The following is an 18,893-nucleotide window of genomic DNA, read 5'->3' as shown; positions in this document are numbered from 1 at the left end:
CCAAGGGCACCCCAGCGCCCCATGTCTCGGAAAGCGACACCCATATTACTCGCGAGAGAAACGGTTTTGATGCAATTAGCAAGCGGATTTTTATTCCAGTGGCTCTGGGGTCCACAGTCGTATACCGTGCAGGGGTAGAGAACTGTGGGACCCTGAGCAACTGAAGTCAGGGGTATTTTAAGGGGAAAAAATCACAAGGCAAGGGGTGAAGGACAAAGCATGCATGAAACGGGAAGTACAGAATGAGCACGTCAGGCAATAGTTTATGTCTTAAGGAAAATTAGAGATTATCTGAAGCAAACATCCTTGGGCCATTGTATAGTTAAACATTGGGCCAGTCATCTGATGTGTCAAGAATGTGGTGAGCTACTTCCTGGAACAGGGTCCTCTATCTTTAGGATAATCTTGAGGGCAACGGTCTCAAGCTGAGGGTGGAAAGGCAAGTTACTCAGTGACTCAGTGCTAGGCTAATCACTGGGGTCTAAAATAATTGAGTTGAGGTCTCTCACTATAAGCTGGTGTCAGTTGAATTTCTTCCCCCATACTCTAGTCTCCTATACTAGATCCCAGGAAAAGTCCTTTTATGCTCCTGTGCTCCTGTGCTCCTATGCTTGGTATCATTCACCTGTCTCTCTTTTCCCTCCTCCTCCACCTCTTCCTCCTCCTTTTTCTCCTCCTCATACCTGCCACTGCCTGCTTAACTGCTATATCTCTGTTGCTGATCTGATGTGAGCAATTTTAATTCTGTAAGACTTTTCTAACTGCTCAAATAACAGGTGTAGAACACAGCTGGTGCAAGTGAGTATGACCTGCAGCAGGGACAAGCACAATCCCTGTCACCAGGCAGCATCCAAGCTCAGTGTAGTGTTGTTAAAACTGAACAGTCTTAACTTGCCAGAAACTCCTGAGTGAACCGTGCAGAGATGGAATCACTGCAAAATGCATGAGAAACTTTATTAAAAATATTAGCATGCTAGGGTCACTCTGTATATGAAGAGGGAGTGACACCGCATCTTGTGTTGTGCAGGATTTTATACCCTCCTCAGGGCTGCCCCATTAAACACAATGTGATTGGCAGAACAGTGTTATATTCAAACTAGTTGGTTGTTAGATGATAAGGTAGGAGGCCAAAAGTCAGTCCTTCGGAATGTGTCCCCACCCTTTGGACAGCCTCCCCCCCCCCCCCCCCCCCCCGTCCCCCTTGTGGTCTAAGGAATGCAACCCAGCCTCTGACCTTTTTAAGGTTCCTGAGTTAACTCTTTCAGTGTGACCTTATATTAGACTTGAAGAAAGAACCTGTTCAGATCTCTGTGGCCATGCTGCTCTGGCTACCTGGGTCATCAGACAGGCCCCATCTTGGGTCACCTGCAAGAACACCATGTGTGTATGAGAATGGAGATTCTTTGAGTTCATCCTAGTAGAAAGACAGCTGAATATTTTTAGGAACTGTGGGTGGTAAATATGAACTTGCTGGGATATTTTGAGAATTTCGAGGTCCCGTACTAATCCTTCAGAATCTTAGATGGGAGTTGCTCAGGAATGGGAAGCGGATCTTTTAAGAGGATTTTACAGACTGTATGTGAAAGAGAAGTCTGGAATTCTAGGAAACTTGGATGCATCAATGTGCTTCTGGACAAGCATGGTGTGTCTTACCAGGTGTATCCTTTCAGTTCCTTATGACTCCTCTCCAATGAAAACCACCATTGTTGATGTTGGGCACAGGTCACCTAGAAAGACAATGGAGAAAATCAACCTAGCATGTGGTTAGGTTTAGAGAGACCCACAACAGGTTCCAGGGTTATCACAAGCCATCATTAGGATTAGACCAATCTCTATATATTGTGATTAAATAATCATATAAATCATAACCTGGAAACATCATTCTCTTTGTCATCATATCATACTCAAGATTTATTTTTTATTCGATATATTTTTTATTTACATTTCAAATGATTTCCGCTTTTCTGGTCCCCCACTCCCCGAAAGTCACATAAGCCCCCTTCCCTCCACCTGTTCTCCCACCCATGCCTTCCCACTTCCCTGTTCTGGTTTTGCCCTATACTGCTACACTGAGTCTTTCCAGAACAAGGGGCCACTCCTCCGTTCTTCTAGTACCTCATTTGATGTGTAGATTATGTGTTGGGTATTCCAGTTTTCTAAGCTAATATCCACTTATTAGTGAGTGCATACCATGATTGACCTTTTGAGACTGGGTTAACTCACTTAGTATGATGTTCTCCAGCTCCATCCATTTGCCTAAGAATTTCATGAATTCATTGTTTCTAATGGCTGAATAGTACTCCATTGTGTATATATACCACATTTTTTGCATCCATTCTTCTGTTGAGGGATACCTAGGCTCTCTCCAGCTTCTGGCTATTATAAATAGGGCTGCTATGAACATAGTGGAACATGTATCCTTATTACATGCTGGGGAATCCTTTGGGTATATGCCCAGAGGTGGTATAGCAGGATCTTCCAGACGTGAGGTGCCCAGTTTTCTGAGGCACCAGACTGATTTCCAGAGTAGTTGTACCAATTTGCAACCCCGCCAACAGTGGAGGAATGTTCTTCTTTCTCCACATCCTTGCCAACACCTGCTGTCTCCTGAATTTTTAATCTTAGCCATTCTGAGTGGTGTAAGGTGAAATCTCAGGGTTGTTTTGATTTTCATTTCCCTAATGACTAATGAAGTTGAGCATTTTTTAAGATGCTTCTCAGCCATCCAAAGTTTTATGTGTGAAAATTCTTTGTTTAGCTCTGTACTCCAATTTTTTAGTAGGGTTATTTGGTTTTATGGGGTCTAACTTCTTGAGTTCTTTGTATATATTGGATATTAGCCCTCTATCTGATGTAGGGTTGGTGAAGATCTTTTCCCAGTTTGTTGGTTGCCAGTTTGACCTTTTGATGGTGTCCTTTGCTTTACAGAAACTTTGTAATTTTATGAGGTCCCATTTGTCAATTCTTGATCTTAAAGCATAAGCTATTGGCGTTCTGTTCAGGAACTTTCCCCCTGTTCAAATGTCCTCAACGATCTTCCCCAGTTTCTTTTCTATTAACTTCAGAGTGTCTGGCTTTATGTGGAGGTCCTTGATCCATTTGGAGTTGAGCTTAGTACAAGGAGACAAGGATGAATCAATTCGCATTCTTCTGCATGCTGACCTCCAGTTGAACCAGCACCATCTATTAAAAAAGCTATCTTTTTTCCATTGGATGTTTTCAGCCTCTTTGTTGAGGTGTGTGGGTTCATTTCTGGATCTTCAATCCTGTTCCATTGATCCACCTGCTTGTCACTGTACCAATACATTGCAGTTTTTAACACTATTGCTCTGTAGTATTGCTTGAGGTCAGGGATACTGATTCTCCCAGAATTTCTTTTGTTGTTGAGAATAGTTTTAGCTATCCTGGGTTTTTTGTTATTCCAGATAAATTTGAGAATTGCTCTTTCTAACTCTATGAAGAATTGAGTTAGGATTTTGATGGGTATTGCGTTGAATTTGTATATTGCTTTTGACAAAATGGGCATTTTAACTATATTAATCCTGCCAATCCATGAGCATGGGAGGTTTTTCCATTTTTTGAGGTCTTCTTCCATTTCCTTCTTCAGAGTCATGAAGTTCTTGTCATACAACTCATTCACTTGTTTGGTAAGAGTCACCCCAAAGTACTTTATACTGTTTGTGGCTATTATGAAGGGTGTCATTTCCCTAATTTCTTTCTCAGCCTGCTTATCCTTTGAGTATACATACTCAAGATTTATGTAATATCATAATCAGTTCAGGAAATATAATTATGAAGCTCTGTTTGAAAAGAAAGAAAAATATTGTATATATAATCTTCTTTACCTGAGAATCTATTTCAAAAGATACAATCTTTTTAATTTATCCATTGAAATGGTACAAATGTGTGCAATGTATTTTGATTACATCACCTTCTAACTTCTCCTAACCCATTACAGTTCACTTGTCCAACTACACAACCTTCTATTTTGTTCTTAATCTGCTGAATCCAATAATGCCTGTATGTGAAAATGTATGGGGTCACAAATTGGAGTATATGCAATATACCAAGGATGAAAGTCCTTGTACAAAATTTTTCTTCCATTCCAAGTAGCTATGAATTGCAAAACTCCTTTTGTAGGGTTTTGACTCTACATCCTCTTCCTTATGTGTGCTAAATGTAGATTGGCATGACCAGGCATGTCTACAGGCATGTCTTATAAGTAGGAACCTCTGATCTGCTCTGAGATCATAAATACAATGGACAGAAAACATTGATTTCGATAGTCTTCCCCAAACTTCTCTCTCTTCTGACTCTCAAACTTTCTGAAACTTCTCTGTGTTCTCTGATAGGTTGCACGGTGATAGGTATTCTTGTGTGGGAATGCAGGCACATAATCTGCTATGTATTCTGCAATCTATTTCTTTTCTACATTGGACCAGTAGTGATCACATAACAATATCTTAAAAATAAATATGAAGAAAAAAAACAGTGGGATTCAATTCTATATCCTAAAGAAAAGTGATTAAGTAAGAGGAGTATAATAGTGGTTGTCATTTAAATGACACAGGTATGCAGGTAAAGATCTGGGAATAGGTGCTGAAGATGTGGGGTGGTCATTACAATCTCTGCCGTTTCTTCTGAAGGACCACAGTGCAAGTCCTAGGTCCTACATGGCAGCCCATAACCATCTATAACTCTAGTTTCAGGGGATTCAACATCCTCTTCTGGCATCTACTATGTGCAATATTATGTGTAATAGTGTCTGCCTGAATGTGATACAGAGACATTAACTTCAGGCAGATACTCTTACACAAGACATAAAACTAAACAAAATATTTTAAAAATTGAAAAACAGATCTTGAAATAGAAGGACTCCAGGTAAATTATAATAATAATGTCAACAGGAACAACACAGGCATCCATCCTCACTGGTAATTATGTCATTTATGCCAGAACTTAGTCTTAGAAATAATGTACCTAAACATACTGCTTTAATTTTGTGTGGAGAATTCTGATGTTTAATGAGGTTAAATTATGGATCCTATCCAGGACACATTGTGTAGTTCATTCAACACTATTTGTAAATGTAAAATGGTGTTTGATGCCACCTCAAGATATTTTAGAATTTCCTGCTTAGTAGACAGGTAGAGTCTCCCCACTCGAGCACCATTAACCAGCAACTCACCAGTGGCATCTCCCCTCATTTTAACCTTCTTGTTTTTATATTTTATGTATTTGTGTATTTATGTAAGTATATATGTATGAATTTATGTATATATGTATGTATGTATGTATGTATTTATGTATGTATGTATGTATGTATGTATGTATGTATGTATGTATGTATTCATTACACTCCAGATTTTATTTCCCTCCTGGTCCACCCTGTAAATTTTCTACATCCTATACCTCCTCCTTCCCTCTCTTTCTCCACAAGGATTACCCTATCACCCATCCACTCATACCTCTAAACTCCCTGGGGTTATGAGTCTCTTGATGGTTAGGTGTATATTCTCTGACTGAAACCAGATCCAGTAGTCCAGTATATGTGTTAGGAGCCTCATATCAGTTGCTGTATTCTGTCTGGTTGGTAGTCCAGTGTTTGAGAGATCTCAGAGTTGCTGGTTAATTGAGAACTCTGGTTCTCCTACAGGGTTGCCCTCCTCCTCAGCTTCTTTCAGGTTTTCCCTAATTCAACCAGTACCATTGAAGAGCATCTCAGTAACCTTGTCCATCAATGACTTTGTGGCTACTGATGTTCCTGCAACCTTAAATTATGAGAATGAAGAGAAAGTCCCATTAGAGGCAGTTTTTATGTTTTCTACAGATGAAGACTCTGCTGTCTAGAGCTTTGAAGTCTTGGTGGATGGGAAGAAAATTGTGGCAGAGTTGCATGATAAGATGAAGGTCTGAAGGATAAGTGTGTTAACTTTGTCTACTTTCTTTGAAATTGCATTTTCTTTATCTTTTTAAACAGTTCCTAACTGCTGGTATTGCCTGTTCCTGTTTCCATTTCCTTTTAATTACTATGTGCCCAAAATAAATAAGGCAGAAGAAATAAGGTTGAAGATAAAAGTGTAACTTCCAATTGTGCGTGATTTTCTATGAAATGTAAAGTTCATGGGATCCATGACACTCCCTTTGAACAGTTTTTATTTTCCTGACTACTTTTGATTTGAGTGCACCCTTGTGTAGGTTCATAGCAAGTATGAGGATGCCCTTTCCCAGGGCCACCAAGCATCCTTATTGGAAGAGGATAACTATACCAGGGATGTCTACTTGCAATGTGGGGAACCTGCAGCCTGGAGCTCAGACTGCAGGTTACTCTGAGATGTGTAGGAACTGCCCTTAGGAAAATATGGGGCTCTGTGATACCTGTTCCAAGCAATCGTGAATCTAAGATATTGGCTCATGGACAAACAACTTCTTCTTTTGACAAACCAGTGGTAGCATGACTGGGAATATAACCAAAACTTTTGTTGTGCTGAAAATTGTTGATATTAAAGGGAAAAGTAATGTATTTTTTTTTTTTTTGTAGAGCAGTCAGCGAAGATTTGCTTGTATATACAGAATACAACTAACTGTTCCTTTGGAGGACCTGCCTTACACACACAGTATGACTGCCACCATCACTTCCCAGCATGGCATTGAGAGGGTCCAGTCCTTGAGCCCCATTCATTACCTTACAGATGACAAGACTTCTTTTTGCTCAAGTGAATAGTAAGAGAATACTATTTTCAGTCTCCTCAAAATTCATTGTTGCCCTGGTCCTTGTTCAACCTTGCCACATCTCCCTTGCTTTATTTGTGAGCATGCTTGAATAGGCATAATACTTAGCATCCCTATTCTGCAGAACACATAGCCTATATCTCATCTGGTCTTTCTTGTACTTCTGATTGTGCTCCTGATGGAAGAAGCATGCCACCCTGAACTCTCATCTTATTGAAGCAATCAGTGAAAATTGTAACATGGCTTCTCTGCTGGTCCCCTACTTAAGTTTCCTTGACTGAAGGGTACAAGTTTGATTGGGATGTGGAACTCCTGGTTTTCTACAGTGAAGTGCACAGCCTCAATGTAACAATGGAGATGGGTATGGTGGACATGAAGCCAGGTATTTTCTCTCTCCCACTACAGTCCTTTTCTATGTGTAAGTTCCAATTGTGCTTGATTTTCTATCAAAATCTATCACTGATTTTCAATCAGTGTATGGTCCTTAAAATGTTGACCTTTTACTTCCACATAGAAAAATGAGGGTGCTTAACAGGTAAACAGGTAATTATTTCATTTTGGTTAAGTTGCATAGATTCTTGTGTAACTACAGGAGAAAAAAATGACCAAATAATTCAGAAGAATTTATTCAGCCCATTATCACCATGTGACAATGACTGTTCTTTACCAAAAGGACAAATAAAAAAAATAATTCTGTGACTACTTCTCCTTTCATAACATCAGTGATGTCCAAAGTGTGATAAAGACTAAATCTTTACATGATATGGTGACTTTTACATTGTCAGGTAGTATAGAAGTAAATTAATTTGTTTCAATTATTTTGAAAGTATTTGGGTTACAAAGAGTAAAATAAGTGATCACTTTGGCAATTTATTTCCTTTGAAATAAATTAAAATATTTACTCAATATGAAGATGATGTTAACTTATAATATTATATAGTATTATCAAACAATTAAAATTGAAAAGAGTTAAAATCTGTACTATCAGTTACAGGATGAGTTATAGTATCATTATTAAAATAATGTACATTTACAAATTGGAAGATTTAAGATGGAAGATCTCCAAATAATGTAAATGAAAAAATAGTTATAACTCTTCTTCGTACTACTAAATTACTATTGGAGTAGGAAAATGATAGTACTATAATCAATGCCATATGTATTTAGTAATTTTTATTAATGAATAATAATGTCACTTTATCTAAATATGTTTGGTTGACTAATTTTTAACACCTGTATGCCATCTTGTTGCCACACCTTCCTTCATTCCTTCTTTTCTTCCTTCCTTCCTTCCATTCCTTCTGTTTCCTATTTTATAACTAGTAGTAATTGCAAAATTTAACATCAAATTATTTTTAGTTCTTTTTGTTCTAAAGAAATTAATCTTTGAAACCATCTCTCAAACTGGTAAATGAAGCTTATTTCATTATTCTTCTTACACTATCCTGAGCTACCCAACAGTGAGTTTTGATTTTCAACCATATTTAGTTGTTTTATTTTAAATGTTTCCCTATAGGTGCACTTAACTTGTAAAAAGATTGGCACCATATACACATTGCTATTTTGCTCACTTTGGTTTTTCTGGCACATTCTGCACTGGGTTGCAGGAATCATATACACCACAAGAAGTGTACTGAGACTTATTCTTGCCCATGGGCAATCCTTGGGTGTCACTGATTTTTACAGCATGACTTCTGAACTTGCCTTGTTATTTTATGACATTAAGTACTATGAGGGCATTTCCATGAAGCTGAGGTTTATACCCAACCCCTTACAAACCTCACATTATCAGTATTTGGCAAAAGTGAATTCACACTGCATCACAAGTGGGGGTTTCACTTCTCTCATTATTTGGCCACTTGTCTCTGAGGTCACTCAGGAATCCCAGCTTCTCTGTATTTCATGTAACTCATCTTTGTAGTTCTGTGTCTTTGTGTGTCTTGTTGATTTCTTGATCTCTTTTGACTCTCATAAAATATTCAAGCTCATATTTGGTCTTCATGCAGGATCATTTCAATTTACCCGATGGAACTTCAAAATCTTCAATCTTAGTATGTAGTAAATAAGGTCTCTGGGACACCTCCTTAGACCTATGAAGATTTTCTCACCCCTTTTCTGTGAGCAACTTGTACAGACTATCAGAGGACATAGTTGGTCATATCTCAGGATTGATAATTTCTTCCATCTATAGTTCTTAATTCTTGGTTCCTAGTGCACATATTTTGTCAGATGTCTGCCTGTCATATACTTCAGAAGCAAAGTGAAACTTAACAAGTAGCTTACTAAAACCTCTAATGTTATATCGACATGAAACATAACACTAATAAACTAAGTGAAATGTTAAACTTAAAACTTATTTTATGTTCATTTACTCTTTATTGCTATCCAATTTAGTTAATCAATGAGAGCTGTACGAACATTGTATTGGGACTATCCTATGAATCGTGTTGGGCTTAGTGGTGTGTATACAACTGAAGGCTATAAATCTCCCATTCCAGTTCTAAAAATCTTAGGATGTTACTACCATTATATTCATGCAACTATTGCTTCAGTGAGGATATCCTACTGAACAGGGTATTATAATATGTAGGGCTCACAACTCGTTAAGGTCATTGATGCCATTTTCTCCATCATCAGCCTATTTAGCATCTCCTGATTTCTCTAAGTCATACAAGCAAACTGATTGGTGGCACAAGGTTTAGAATCTTATCTCTCTTCTGTAGGTAACCATAGCAATGGAAATACAATGACTTTTTTCAAATGAAACTTTCTGAACAATGCCTCATAAGCAGTTATCCCATTTCTGGCACTGAGTTCTTGTTTAGTAACACATGGTTTCAAGTAGAAGCCTTTTGTTTGTTAGACATGGGATCCTTTACTTCTCCACAAAGCCTAGATCCAAAGTCTTTTTGGCCTCTCATCTAAGATCCTCAAATCCTGAGTTTATAGGTATGTGCCATGTTTCCTTATTTTTATTATTTTTATAATAATTTATCTCCCCTTCCTTTTATCCATCTTTGAAGTTCTTATACTTTCCTATCTCTTCTTATCTCAACTGCCTGGAAGACAGTGTCAGACTAGACTTTTAATCACATTAATCTTCATTATCTTTTTAATACCTCACATTAACTATTATGCTATTGAATATAATGATTGTCTGTTTTGCTACTATTGTGCCATATGCCTTTTTGATAATTAAATTTGTTATTTGACAATTTCTTGTAAATATAGCATACTGATTGCTCTCATATATCTTATTTCCTCCTCTGTGACCTTTCTTCCTCCTACAATTCTCCTTACTGTACAATTATCCTTAATATAACAAAGATCTCTATTTTATTTGTGGACAAAAAGACAGTTGTGTGTGTGTGTGTGTGTGTGTGTGTGTGTGTGTGTGTGTGTTTGTGTATGTGTGTACATTTACATACTGTTCATGCTCCTTGAGTGGGTGCCTTCAAACCTTTGAATAATGAATGATAGACAAATTTTAGCAAATGAATTTAATCCACTGTTGAGGTAGGTGTTGATTTTCTCTATCAACACCTGTGTTGATTTCTGTGTGGGAATGATGATTAACAATAATACATTTAGTCCACCATGCACACTTGACTAGACTCATCTCAATTAGGATGAACAATCTCTGTCACATATTTTGAATTCAGTTGATCCATATGGCTTTGGATTTTGGAATATTCATTAATGGGAAATAATACTGTGAATTTTAATTTACTTTAAATTATGCAGCTGTGCATATCTGCATCACACAATGAGCCCAAGACACTACCTTTTTACAATTTTATGAATATGTCATTTCTTTAATGTGTATTATAAATGCCCAGTATGCCTTTAGAGCTCGTGGATTTGGTAGGGGTTTGAGATACTCACTTTTACATGCCATCTTTCCACTGATATGCCTTATTCTTGGCTTTCAGTTGTTGTCTAGACTGAGAGATGACATCTTTAACCCAACTAAAGTGAAATGAATTTTATAGCTGGTTCAATTTTCTTGCATCTCCTTATTGGGTATTAGCACTTCTACATTGTTCTGTGAAAATTTCTCAGGGTTCTCAGGGATACTTGCCACTGATAAAACTCAAAACTACCATTTCCCTACTATTTCTGAAACTCCTAGGTTTCCAGCCTCGCAGACTTGTCAGAGGCTTCAAATCATAAATGGACAGCATGGGCATGCTCATTTTACTTTTCTTCTCTCCATTTTCAGATCTGGTTTCCTAGGTTCATATTATCTCAGCAGTCATTGGAGACAATTGTCATGGCAGATGGCTGTATTATGGAAAGAATTAATACTATTTACAGCTCTCTAGTTCTCTCACACTTAAGTAACATAGTCTAGGTTTTCTGTGAGTAGAACTAATAGTTTATTTTGTCTTGTGCCTTTTATGTGAGTCCTATAATGTCAAAATCTCCAAAGCTGTCATATATTACACTTCTGGGTCTTCTGCAGAACAAATTTTTGCAAACCCAACTAATCTGTCTGTCTTACTGAAAAATGATAAAAGCAATAGTGACTGACTTGTAGGTTATTGAAAAGGAATACAAGTGTGGTATAAATTTTGTCCTCAAGCTTACATTCCGAAAAGACCAATTATAAGAACAAATTCCAAGAAAATGACTCATTCATATTAACAAGAGCTAATATGTATCAGCCAAGATGACAGAGCATTTACTCTTCACTTTGATGTTTTCATAATTAAAAAAAAAAGAATTTTGGAGCTAGAACCTTGCAAATTAGAGGGTGCCCTATCTGCTCTGTAGTGAAATAGTACATGAGAGATTTATTGCTAATTCTCAGGGCCTTAGTTCTTGATCAGCAAAATGAAACTGAGACTTTCCTGATAGAAGACACATGATATTAAATTTTATCAGTTATGTAAGGTATTACAGCCCATAGAAATAAAATATTATTTCTAAACGAGAGCATTGCAGAGACATTTAGGTAAATACCTTATTTCTTCATGTGTTTGTGACTTGCCCATGTTAGTTGATAATTCTGCTAAGGAGAATCCATCTCTAATGTTCATCATTTTGCCATTGCAGATGTTTTTCATTTAGTTTTGGACAAGGAGCCTTGACCAGTTTAATGAAAAACATCACCTGGGTATCAGGGGGCACTGCAGAATTTATCATGAGTGAGGACATGATGCAGACCAGGGTGAGCTATTTAGTCCAGAGTGAGCATGAGAAAGGACAAGGAAACTGCTCCAAAGGCAAATAATCCATTTTCCTGAAGGGCACATCTTCATGAGTCCCAGTCTATACACCTAAAGTGTCTACTTGTTATTTGTGTTCTGTTCTCATATCAGAAGGCTGAGGGGGGATCCGGGAAAGGGGAAATCATTTGGAATGTAAACAAAGAAAATAGAAAATAAAAATATTAAACAAAATAATAAAAAAAGAAGAAGGTTGACATTTGAAAGTGTAAGAGTCTGTTGGAAGACCCTCAGTCAAAAAGACCACAGAGACCGGGATCACTGCAAATTGTATGAGGTTTACTGTTCCAACTCACGTTGTGGTCCCTCAGCATGCAGGAAGAGGAGACTCTGAGCTCATAAATCACACACTTTTTATGTTCATTTTGGCTGGGAAGTTTAGGCGACTGCCTGAATTGGTCAACCATGATTGGCTACCCTGAGTGACATTAAAACTATTAAATCATATGGGGTGACTGCCTTGGTCATTTGGCCCTGTCCTGCCCATCTTGACGGTTTTCCTGAAATCGTACCTCAGTTAGTTTTCCCTAAATTGTTCCTCTGTTAGGTTATTTACTTATCTGGTCTTATCCTAGGCAGGGAAGTTTCCTGTCAGGCCATTCCCTTATCTATCTTCACCCCAGGCAGGGTGGTTTCCTGTCAGGTGTGGAGTGGAAAGTCCCCATCCAGCAGTGCGTCATCATTTTAGTCCGAGGTGAACCAGACTGTTGTTTCTGACGTGGCTCTCACACTGTAGCTACTGGAAATCCAGAGAGGAGATAATTAAGGCAGTTGTGACTTTTGTTTTTAAGACCAGACAAAAAGAAAATGAAGGCTTTAGTTGCTCTTTCTAGAACCACAGTCTGAACTCTCAGTAAATCCAGTAGAAATCCAGTCTCCATGCAAAAGACACAAAAGACAAGAAAGTTTTATTTCTCATAGACCCCCAAAACATCTCTCATTTCTTTATTAGAATACAAAAAATGTAAGATATCACTAAGTATATTTCTCAACCTCTCTTTCCATGTTGTTAGTGTTCCTTCTCTCTCTTTTGTAGGGTTCTCCTTTCTTAAATAATGCCTTCTACACTTTTATATCTCTTGAGTCTAACCTCACCATACACATATGTAGAGGAAAAACAGCATTTCTCACTTTGTACTGGTGAATCAACCTGATAAGAGTTATGCCCTGGTTCCCAATAAATACTTCATGGGTGCCAATCATTATCATTCTTATATAATTCATTCTTTTCACTCTTCCAACAGGCTCTTGGTCTCTCAAGTTGGCTCTACAGTGTGTAGTGGATAACATCTTTCTGATGTAGGATTTGCCTCCTGCTCTGTCTGTTAAAATGTTTTCTCCAGAGGAGCCTGCCTTCTTTAGGGCTCAGAGTTTAATCATCTATGCACTACACACTGGGCTTATGCCCATGAGTCCTTATCCTTATTATTTTTTTTTTTTACTCAGTGGAGATTGTATCAGTGCTTTCATTAACACTGATGGCAGCTTGGGATTTTCATGAAATATGGATGGCACTTGCCCAGCAGCTAGCCACCATTCCTATCTTATATGCCATGGCTAAATGCTTCTGCATTGCCAAATTCTTAACCTGACATATTGTTGATCCGAGGAACTTCCATAGTTCTCTCTATTTCCAAGTCATGTGTCTGTTTGTGACCACTGCTGTAATGTTTATAAGAAGATAAAGTGGAGGGGGGAAGAGGTCCCTCCATAGTATCATGTTGAGGTATCCATTCCATTTGAGGGACCAGACATAGGACAGTAAAATATAAAATAGAGTCAGTTCAGAGCATGCGGAGGGGAGTTGAGATGATTGTAGAGACAGAGAAAGGAAGAGAGAGGGGCTGAGGGAGTGAGGGAGGGAGAGAAAGACACACACACACATTCACACACACACACACACACACACACACAGAGAGAGAGAGAGAGAGAGAGAGAGAGAGAGAGAGAGAGAGAGAGAGAGAGAGAGAGAGAAAGAAAGTATAGAGACATACAGAAGTAGAGGCCAGCCATGAGCACATGGAGAGGGGGTTGGGGGAAGGGAGAGAAGGAGAAGGGGCCAAAGGATGGAGTGGAAGCTACAAGTCAAGATCAATAGAGCTTAATGGGAGTGAGCAGCACCTTTTACAAAGTGTCAGGCTTACCTGGATGTTTCCAGGTAATTGTGGGGTGAAGCTTAGACAAAATGCTAACATCTGCTTTTCTCTTTTTGTAGTAAGTGGAGATTGTGCATCAACCACAACCTCCAGGGCAAACAGGAGACTTTTTCTCTCCAACCCAAGGCAATTGCCAAGTAAGACTTTATTCTTCCTTCCTTCTCCTCCACACTTTCTCTGTTCTCACTACCCTTCCCTACCCTCCACTTCTCTGCCTTCCCCTTACCACTCCTCTTTTCCTCTTCTTTTATTGTGCCATCCTTGAATCTTCAGTCCTTCCTGGACCTGTCCTATGCTGTATCCTCTGGCTCTTCTCTTTTGGATCCATTCATTTAAACTCTTTATCTCTTCATTCTATTCTGACTATATGCACAAGTTTTTAAGAGTCTTTGATTTTCAGTTACTGTTCTTTAATTTTCTGCAGTATCTTTTTTCAGTTCCACCATTCACTGGTTGGCTGTAAAGTTCTTGATCCAGACCAAGGATTTGGGATCACATGATATCTTGCAAGAAAAAACAACAAAAAAAAAGGATGTGATGAACATCAGCCTTCAATCTGGAGTCTTTAGCTCCTTCATAGCCTTCACAGCCTTCACAGACATAAACAAGGAGCTTAACAAGTCAGTACAGGGGCCTCTCGCCCTAGGTCTGTGATGTATGCAACTATGTCATGGAAAACTCCATCTGGTATGTTTTATCCCAATTTAACCTTATATTCACTGATTCTCAGATATCTAAGCACAACATTTAAACAATGTTAAGTTTCAGAATCTCATAAATTTAAGTTAAACAATGTTTCTTTGATTTCCTGGATTTCCCTCATCCTTCTACACCCAAGATATGTAGCTTGCTTTGTGTATAAGTACAGAAGCAAAGACACATTACAATGCAGAAATATCTGTAAACACTGGACAACAAAACCATGTCATTTGAATCTGACTTTGATCTTTGATAGCTAATCAGTGGCCACATGAAGGGCAGATATCAAGAATCAGTTAATATTAGTGGTAGAATAAGGAATTTATGAAACCAGGAGAGGTCAGAGAGTGCTACTGGAGCTTTCTAAATAAATAGATAAAATGAAAACAATTGCTGGGATGACAGAAGGTCAAGTTGTTTGATACCTTTTAAAAAATAGCATAAACACTACTAAGAATCCTGCATTGTTTGTGTTTCTAGCAGAAATTTAACTGAAGAATGAAGTGAGTCCAGGACTGAATTGATTTCTAACGTATGATTTTTCTATATAGATATGAATTAGAAATTATGGCAGTGGGTTGAATATACTGAGGGTGGGAGTATGTGTGACTGTGTTTTAGCTTGAATGAAAAATAAAGTTTGAAGGAAGGTTTGGCATATTTGGAAAATTAGAGACATTGGGTTTTAAGTGCATGTCAGTTCGAAGACCATTTTTAATACAGGAAACACTAAGCAAAAAAAAAAAAAAAAAAATTAGAGGTGATGAGAGAGGTACCTTAGAGACACAGTCTCTGGATCTGAAGAAAGCAAGGTCTAATGGTGCATAGGTGACTTTGGAAGCCTGTGGGATTTTTTTCTGCTTTGCGTACTGGTCAGAGTTAAGTTAAATAATTGAGCATTGATAGCTGTGAGAACACATGGAAGATAACCTCATGAATACTTTCTTGAGCTAAGAAAATTACCAATCTTATGTTCTGAACCCAGATGCTCAGGATATAATCGAGTTCCTTTTAAAGAGGACAAAGAGAGAAGAACTTCATAGGACAAAAAAAAATGTATCTTGAGTTAAAATGTAACTTGAAGAATTGTTTAGGACATTGAAGAGGTGATAAAGACTCAATAGGAACTAGAATGAAGACTTGGGGGGGGTGTGTCCTTATGGAGGCAGCAACACAAAAGAATGATCCATCATGGTAAGTGGGTGAGGTTCATAAGGGTAGTAGTGCTATTGTCTTACATCCCCACACTTTTTAATCTTTGCTTGCTGCAGAGTACAGGGGATGCTGCAGCCTTCACTGTGCTTTTGTGTTTTTTTGTGTGACTTGGGAAGCTCAATGGCAAGAATCAAATTATGTGCTCCAGCATATGGTGCAAATACGGAGGAAAGATAGTATTCCAAGGAGGTCTATGAAGATAAACTTCTACAATCTGAGGGAGTTTCTTTCTTGGAAAAGATTCTCAGCAATGTTTGTTTGTCACAGGTACTGACTTTCTCAAACTTAAATCTGTATGTTGTGGCATGACAAATGTAGCACCCATTGAAGAGATGAGAAAGGCAGATTCTTCTGTCAAGAAAATCAACTTGCAGAATGAACACAAAGGCAAAATGATGCTCTGATTTTTGGCTCCAATTTATGATAAGCATAAACTAACCTTCAGTGCTCTTACTTTCAAGCTTCTACCAAGGAGTGACCTAATTAATGTGTCAGGCAGAAGGTGATATTTGACATTCCTATGTATTTGCCAGAATGTGTTTGGCATTATTAATCTACAATATAGCACTTGATACCTTCTAACCTACTGTAGTTGTGTCCTCTAATTCTCTAAGGCTATTATTGGCTATCTCTGCCTACACACTGTATGTGTCTTCAGGGATTGGCCCCAGCAGACTCTACTGCTGCTCTGTTTGGACCACAGGCTACCTGGAAACCAATCATATATGCAAATAATTTGGATTTTGTCTAGAAACTTCAATATCCTCCTATTTCCTCATGTGGGATGTGATCTCAGTGACTCTGTCATTTCTCATGGCATTTCTCTTTTTCTTAGTTTTCCATGAAGCATTTGGAGAGAATGTTATGTTACAGCTGATTTCATTCCAAAAGGCCAATGGCTCCTGGAAGCTGGATGAAGATCTGACCAAGATCCTGGTGATTAAGTTGAAAGACATCACAGCTGCAAACCCTGTCATGCTGAGATGCAAAAAGAAAACAAGGGGAAGAATATATTCTTCATGAAGTCAGGAACATAATGAAAATTGAAGTAAATCAGAGACCAGGAGGGAAATAAGTTCATAGTTAATGCAAAGATGATATGAACTTGTAATATGTAGATGATTAATTTGCTTCTACTTTAGTTGGAGCATGTAGAACATAGCATTAAGAGCCTAGCTTCTGGAAGGTACGTCTAGAATCATGAATGTCAAAGGGAAAGCTAAATACTCTTCTGTGTTATTTATAATCAAAGAGACTATACTGAAAAACGTAAAATTTTATTTTTCACATTATGCTAGGCATTTTTTAAAATCACTAATACCCTTATATTTATTTGATTCTCTTTCATTTAATTAAGGCAGGCTGTGTTTATGCAGCTACACATAGACAAATAAATTGACCATTGAGAAGACAAATACTGGGACTAGAGAGATGGCTCAGTAGTTAATGTAAAATTTTCTCAAACAAATCAGTAGCCTTCCTCTAGTCAAAGAATAAAGAATCTGAGAAAGAAATTAGGGAAAGGACATCTTTCACAATAGTCACAAGTAATATTACATAGCTTGGTGTAACTCTAACCAAGCATGTTAAAGATCTGTATGACAAAAATCCATGCCTGTAAAGAAAGAAATCAAAGAAGACCTCAGAAGAAGGAAAGATCTCCATGCTCATGGATTGGCAAGCTTAAAATATTAAAAATGGCCATCTTGCTGCAAGCCATTTACAGATTCAATGCCATCCCTGACAAAATTAGAAATCAATTCTTCATAGAGTTAGAAAGAGAAATTGTCAGATTCATCTGGAATAACAAAAAATCCAGGATAGCAAAAACTATTCTCCACCACAAAATATCTCATGGGAAAATCACCATCCCTGACCCCCAGCTCTACTACAGAGAAATAGAGATAAAAACTGTTTGGTATTGGTACAGAGACAGGCAGGTGTGGGAGACCAAACTGGAAAACCAGACTTTCAACATCTCTCACCTTGAGAGTCCACTAACCTTGCAGTTTACAGCTGAACCACCCCCTCCTTCACTCAAGGCTGATCTTTATCGTGGCTGAACACCTGGGGTTGTCTAGGCGGAACCAGCATTCCAGAAAAACTGCTAAGATGTTTCAAGCCTCAGTCAGCATCCGCCCCAGTCAGCATCCGCCCCAGATGATGTTTCCTCTTTCTGTGCCTTTAGCATTCCCCCTCAACCCCTCCCTACTTCCTCCCATGGTGTGTTCATAACCAGACAGTCAGCTTTTCATTAAAGAGGCCTTGACAAGACACCCCTTTTTGCTTGGCCTCGCTTTTCTTTCCTGCCCGTTTCTCTTTCAGGCCGGTCCTCTTCAGCTCCCCAAATAACTAGGTCCTGTGGGATGGGATAGGCAAGGAGATCATTGGAAGAGATTGAACACACAGAAAAGGACCCACACTCCTATGGTCAGTTTATAGTTGACAAAGGATCTAAAAACATCCAGTGGAAAAAAGACAGCATTTTTAAAAATTGGTGTTCTGTTCAGAAACTTTCTCCCTGTACCAATTAGCGTATGCTCTAAGAGCAAGAATTGACAAATGGGACCTCATAAAATTACAAAGTTTCTGTAAGGCAAAGGACACCATCAAGAGGACAAATCGGCAACCAACAAATTGGGAAAAGATCTTCACCAATCCTACATCAGATAGAGGGCTAATATCCAATATATATAAAGAACTCAAGAAGTTAGACTCCAGAAAACCAAACAACCCTATTAAAAAATGGGGTACAGAGTTAAACAAAGAATTCTCACCTGAAGAACTTCGGATGGCGGAGAAACATCTTAAAAAATGCTCAACTTCATTAGTCATTAGGGAAATGCAAATCAAAACAACCC

At 38.3% G+C, this 18,893-nt stretch overlaps 1 protein-coding gene and 1 pseudogene across 13 annotated transcripts in view; both read left to right on the top strand.

Moving 5' to 3' along the window:
- The window catches only part of LOC127689222 (von Willebrand factor A domain-containing protein 5A-like), a 129,415-nt gene that overhangs the window by 49,164 nt on the left and 61,358 nt on the right, over nt 1-18,893 (top strand). The gene's annotated exons all lie outside the window — the stretch shown is intronic.
- LOC127689491 (von Willebrand factor A domain-containing protein 5A-like) lies at nt 22-17,055 on the top strand (annotated as a pseudogene).

This window comes from Apodemus sylvaticus, chromosome 7, assembly GCF_947179515.1.
Source record: "Apodemus sylvaticus chromosome 7, mApoSyl1.1, whole genome shotgun sequence".
Lineage (NCBI taxonomy): Eukaryota > Metazoa > Chordata > Mammalia > Rodentia > Muridae > Apodemus > Apodemus sylvaticus.
This window is presented reverse-complemented; position numbering and strand designations above follow the sequence as displayed.